Source organism: Delphinus delphis, chromosome 8, assembly GCF_949987515.2.
Source record: "Delphinus delphis chromosome 8, mDelDel1.2, whole genome shotgun sequence".
NCBI lineage: Eukaryota > Metazoa > Chordata > Mammalia > Artiodactyla > Delphinidae > Delphinus > Delphinus delphis.
In genome coordinates, this window is record NC_082690.1 from 32,644,334 (window position 1) to 32,651,005 (window position 6,672).

At 38.2% G+C, this 6,672-nt stretch overlaps 1 long non-coding RNA gene across 1 annotated transcript; it reads right to left on the bottom strand.

Moving 5' to 3' along the window:
* Positions 1-535: 535 nt before the first annotated feature.
* On the bottom strand, positions 536-6,208 carry LOC132429576 (uncharacterized). Its single transcript, XR_009520358.1, has 3 exons — positions 6,015-6,208; positions 899-1,040; positions 536-701 (listed from the first exon to the last, which is right to left on the bottom strand). It is a non-coding gene; the product is annotated as an uncharacterized lncRNA (long non-coding RNA).
* Between the last annotated feature and the right edge of the window lie 464 nt (positions 6,209-6,672).

Sequence of the window (6,672 nt, forward strand, 5' to 3'; positions counted from 1 at the left end):
AGTTAATTAAAAACCAATTTTTTGGAACAAGAAGGGATCACCCATTCCCACCCCGATTTACCATTCCTCTTTTCTATTTACCACTTTTTCTTATCCCAGAAAAGAATGAACAAAATTAAGTAAACAAAGTCAAATTTTCAGGAAAGACATTTAAATATTTCAAAGGCATGGGTAGTTACATACCTTTTAAGGAATTCTGTCTTAAAATTGATGGAGTAGAATAATTAACAGAGGGATGGTAAGGGTTGCTTTTAGTAGGTACAACGTCTATTTGCAAATAAGCCAATTTGCAGATAATCCAGTTGAAGAGCTCGTTTTCTAACCCATTTTTCTAAAATGGATCTGCCTATTTGTAATTGGAAACTTCCTGGAAAATGGATAATAAACACATAAATTTTACTTTCACGTTAAGTACAAACTTTAGTAGTCAACAATTTGCACAAATTATTTTTGGAGAGAATTTTCCTCTGTGAACTTCCCCCTCAAAGATTTGTAATTTAAAACAGGAAAATGCACAGTGCAGTCCAGTGTCAGAATTGCATCAGAGTATTACCAGGACAAAGTGGTAGATTTTTATCTTGGGAATTGCAGCTAACTACAATAGGTCTTTTCTTTCCCTGTAATCATCCTCACCTTTGATACTTCCATCTTCTTCAGTGGTTTTCAAAGTGTGGTCTGGCTGCATCAGCAACACCTGGGAACTGATTAGAAATGCAAATTATCAAGTCCTACCCCAGACCTACTGAATCAGAAACTCTGGGGGGTGAGGCCCAACATTTTGTGTCTTAACTAGTCTGCCAGGTGACTCTGATGCACGTTAAAGTTTGAGGATTGACACTGTATTGTAATAGCAGTTCACCACATCCTTTCCTTTACATTTCAAATGCAATGTTCTTACCCTTAGACAGGCCCTTGTCACCTTACAGAGGTGAGAAACAGAAAAGTAGTCACTGACATCTGGGAGCTGATCTGGCACTCACGGCTTAGGTCTTGGTGTAGAACATATTCAATTTCACAGAACATCATCAGATCAGGCCACTCTGTGATCAAGACAAAAACAAACCCAGTCCGAAATCACATCTGAACACACACAAAAACAGGAACATGTCCAAACCACAAAAATAACCAAAATATTTTCCATCCTAGCTAATATAAGCGGCCACTGCCTCTTTGCCAATTAAAGTTTAGGCTCTTTTTATTCCTGCCCCTTTCCAATAAGACTTATAAGATACCCAATCATAGAATTGCCCCCACCTCCTGACAGCATCCAATCCCAGACAAAGCCCCATCTCTCAATATTACCTGACACAAGCCCAAATCCTAAAATAAGTCCTTTCTAATTACATAAGCCCCCACTTATCTGCAGTTTCACTTTAGTGGTTTCAGTTACCTGTGGTCGACCTCAGTCTAAAAATATCAAATGGAAATTTTCAAAAATAAACAATTCATAAGTTTTAAATTGTGTGTGGTTCTGAGTAGCATAATGAAATCTCACACTGTCTGCTCCATCCCACCCACGACATGAATCCTTCCTTTGTCCAGCTATCCTGCCCCTTAGTCACTTAGTACCCAACTTAGTTGTCAGATCGACTGGTCACGGTATCAGTGTTTGTATTCAAGTTACCCTTACTTAACAGTGGTCCCCAAGTTCAAGAGTAATGATGCTGGCAATTCAGATCTGCCCAAGAGTAGAGGCAAAGTGCTTCCTTTAAGTGAAAAGGTGAAAGTTTTCGACATAAGAAATAGTATGCTGAGGTTGCTAAGATCTACAGTAAGAACAAGTCTTCTATCCATGAAATTGTGAAAAAGGAAAAAGAAATTCATGCCAGTTTTGCTGCTGCACCTCAAACTGAAGAAGTTATAAACACAGTGCATGATAAGTGCTTAGTTAAGATGGAAAAGGCATCTTAAATTTGTACAATAAGATATTTTGAGACAGAGACCACATTCACATAACTTTTATTATAGTATATTGTTATAAGTATTCTATTTTATTATTAGTTACTGTTGTTAATCTCTTACTAGGCCTAACTTATAAATTAAACTTTATCATAGGTATGTATGTATTTTTTTAAAAATGCAGTATGTATATGGTTTAGTACTATCCACAGTTTCAGGCATCCACTGGGAGTCTTGGATCGTATCCCCCGAGGATGGGGGGGATATTACTGTTCTTACTAAGATGTTGCAGGGTGTGTAACTCATCTTGCTACAACAAGTAATAACCACCTTTCTCAGGAACAGATGTGTTCCTGTGGTCTTTGACTGGACGGCATTGACATAAGAATTATTGCACAACCTCCTAGTCAGTGGGGACCAGTACCCTTCCATGAACAGTTTGTTCCCAGACCAATGCAAGGTAAACATTAGGATTTGTTGTTTAGAAACATTGACAACCATTTGAGACAGTAATTTTATGTCTGTTGAATCTAAAAATAGAAGATTGCTTATATTTTGTATACCAGTTGTTTAAATTTTATTTTTCTAGTAATTTGTAATTATATCTTACAAATGATCTGCAATAGATTTAAAAAAGAAAAAAAGAAACTGATACTCCATTACAAATTGTTTGAGACGCATCGTCCTCCAGGACTTTTCTAATACTTTTCTTTTTCAATGCTGCTATCACATTAATCTTTAGAAAAGTCTGCTTTCAATATATTGTGCTCTTTCTCAAGCATCTCCAACATTACAATCTCCTCTGTTTTCCAGTTGAAGAGAGAGGAAACTAACATATTTTGAGTGTCTACCATATGTTATTAATTGTGCACATTTAAATACACCCAATTCCCAGGAAACAATTCTAAATAAATATTAGCATTCTATTTCAAAACCTATTCCACAAAAAGTACAAGGACTTTTATGCGTGATTTTTTTTTAATTCAAGGAACATATATATCGAATGTTATTTAGACAAGAATAAAACAGGACAGGCTTTCCAATTAATTTTTTAGAAGCCATCATAGTAGAACAAACCTGATCAATATAGCATTTGAAAACTCTAGTGCAATGTCATTAATAAATATTGATGCAAAGGTGCTGTACTACGCACTTGTGAGAATTTGTTCTTCACTTAACATTTATCAGGTACTTACTAAATGTTGGCACCATTCATGGTCCCTTTGGCAGCCACATTTGTGCCATTTCCCCTCCTTTTGATAATAGGCTTTGTCATCCTTGGCTACAGAAGCTGGTAAGCGACATAAGAGCCAATCAAAATACCTCACCCTTCTGGCCTCAGTGATGGATCCAGTGGTGTGTTCATTACCCATGTAGAATAAATCAGTTTTCCCCAGAATTGTTCTAACTATAGGTAGCAGGGAAGTTGCTCTTTTTCCTTTGTTGTGAGTCATTAGGACATGGTATAGATTACCAGTAGCGTATTCCCCAGTACATGGAGAAAAAAATTTTTTCCCCAGTACATGGGGAAAAAAATAAATTCAAAATTCAGAGAGACATAGAGATAGAACAAGAATGAGAACAAGAGTGCAGAGGAGAGACTCCCAAAACTGTGGGATTCCCTGGGCGAGGTCATCCCTGAAGCCAGCACATTCTCTTCCCTGTCTCGGGCTTGGTTTCATAAAACAAAAAAATTCCTTTTTGGTTTAAGGTAGTTTGAGTTCCTTTTCTGTCACTTGCAACCCAAAAGCCTTCATTAACACAAACCTTCAATAAGTAGCCTGTGTGGTAGAAAGAGAAAGGGCTAAAGATTGAGACAAATATAGTTTTTCCACTCAATAATTATGTGACTATTAGCCTCTCTGAGCTTCATTTGCCTTGTTTGCTATCTGGGAATAAAAAGAGCCCACTCCGAGAGTCAGACTGTAAGCTTTGGAAGGACAGGAAATATGTCTACCTTTCTTGTTATGTCTCTCTCACATGAGGGTCTCATGACCTGCTTAATGCGGGAAGGGCCAGGGGAAGGTCAGAGACACCCTCCTGCTTCTGCCATTTTCTCGGACTCCTTCAACTTAAAATATTCAATATACCAAGACGTCATATTTTAGGATAGCATGTCCTAAACCCTATCACTTGAAAACCAGAGCTTGGTTTGGCAAATGTTCCCACAGTTAAAGCCAATTTGTTGACCTTTTTGTGTTTCTGCTTTCACTTACTTTTTGGCCTCTAAAATTCCTAACTTCCTCATCCATTTATTGTTTTCTAAATGTCCTTTTATCCTTTATCCAGCATTTTTATTGTGAGAGTCAACCAAGATATCTAGACTGCCATTTTGCCAGAAACACAAGTCTCTGACTGGTAGTTTTATTTACTATTCTTACGGACTTCCACTGTTTTCATTCAAAAATCTTTCCTTTATTTAGCGTCTTCTATCTTTATTATTGTAGGATATTTTAATGTCTTAGTCTATATGATTTTCCTTCTCATATTTCATGATTAATTTGTCTAAGTTTTCCCAGGCGTCTTACAATTTTCTAACCTTTGACTAAAGCAAGTAAGTGGTCAGGAGTATGAGCAATTTTCATAAAATAATCAGTAGAGCAGAGTAGTTAAGAGCATGAGTTCTGGACCCAAACTTCCTGTGCTCAAACACTCATTGCCACTTAGCTGGGAGACCTGTATCTTGAACTTCCTCATGTGTAAAATGCAGGTGATAATAATAGTACCCTCCTGTTAGTATTAAAGAGAAAACCACAGGCCCAAAATGGCATCACTTCTGCTAAAGACCATGATGCCAAACATAGATTTAATACCTAACCGAACTGCAGTTTCAGCCTTCCCCAGAAATGTAATCTTATTCATCCAGTCTGGAATTTCCTGGTCAGTATCAAGGAGGTAATCTGCCACAGTGGGCCCTCTCCATTCTCCCCCATCCCCAGAGGAATAAGAGGCAATCTACATGATAAAACCCTTGCCCTTCTCTCTCCTCCCCGCAAAAAGATATCCTTTCTTTTCTTTTGCTAATAGCTTCCTCATCCCACACTTCTTCCTATAAAAACCTACCATTTAGTACAACCCCTCAGAGTGCCTTTCTGTTTTCTAGACGGGATGCTGCCTGATTCATGAATCATTCATTAAGGCCAATTAGATCTTCAAACTTACTGGGCTGAATTTTTTAACATTAGGGACTGAATTAGTTAATATATGTAATGCTCTTAGAACATAGCTTGCCACATAGTGTTATATTTTTTATACCATTAAAACTGTAATATGATTAAATTATTAAAATTAGTGTAACTACCTGGCACCTGTCAGTGACAACATTTATAAATTAGTAACTTTTTTTCACATAATCCTAGAGGCCTGTGCTTCATTGGCTCAAAAACCATATAAAAGCCATACCCATACGAACCTTAGAGAAACCAGACCTAAGTGTTTTATATAAAAGAATTAACACTGAACACTTACTGTGCCAGGCATAACAGTAAGGACTTTCTATGAATTATCTTTTTTTTCTAACGTCACTGTAACACAGGTAGTATTATTATTCTCATATTACAGTTTAAGGAATGGAAGTTCTGAGAAGCTAAAATATATGATTGGGCCACCCAACATGGCTGTATCTTGCTTTCTGTACACCCCCTGGTCAACCAGTTCCTGCTTCACCTACACCCTACTCATCTAACTGACTTTCCCTCTTAATTATAGATCCTAATCAGTAAATGCCTACATACTTGCACCTGGTCCCAGCTAGTGATAGTTCAAAACTTTAGATCAAAACATCTCCACTATGATAGCTTATCAAAGGAGCAATGAGGAGAGTGCTCCTCTGCTGGTTTCCCTGGTAACCAGTGAGCCCACCTGACGTTAATTCCCCCTTTGACCGGTAACCTTCTTCTCTCCCCTGAAGCGAAGACTGCTGCCATGTCCTGCCGGCCATCGGCTGCACACGGTAGGGTGTCACTCCAGGACCTTATTTCAGACATGTAAGATCCCCCATCCATTAAACCACTGATGTCTCTGTTGCTGACTCTGGTCTCTTCCTTCGGTCTTGAGGCTGGGCAAGTACAGTGCTTGCAGGCCTGCGGGGTGCAGCCCAGCGTAAGGGAACTTACGTAGGCTTGTGATGGAGGAAGGCCCAGATTCAAAGTCAGGCTGTCAGACCTCACAGTGAGTATGTTTAACCAAGAAGGTGGGCAGCACATCTCTGGGGTCAGCTCACGCTTTCATCCCTTGAATTCATGGGTTTGGTTCCATGTTGCTGTTGTTTTGGCCGCTGGATAGGACATTAAAGACTCCTTTGTCAAATGAATCCTCTCCCTTTTACCTAGGAGGAAATTGGGGCTGTAAGTTTGTGACTTGGGCTCCACAATTAGAAGTGGCAGAAATGAGGCCTTCTAACACAACACTCTAACACTTATTCATTTACTTCCTTAATCCTGAAGCCAAAGTTTTATTTATTCACACCATCTGAATTCACACCACCTGAGTTATTTGATATGTAAATTATAAATGTAACAATAATAAACTTAGGTGAAAACGTTTTGAACTTGCTGGATTTCTATATTAATAAAACAAACAATAAAACAAATAATACAAAACCAAGCAATTTGAGCAAAAGTATCTTCAAAGGAGAAATAGGTTTAACTAGATTGGATTATAATGCCGCCATCATTAGTGCCACACCATCTTTCTAATATGCTAGAGGGTCATGTGAACCACCTGGTTAGCAAGAAAAAAATGTTTCAAGCCTCAGTAAAACTTCCTCCTTCC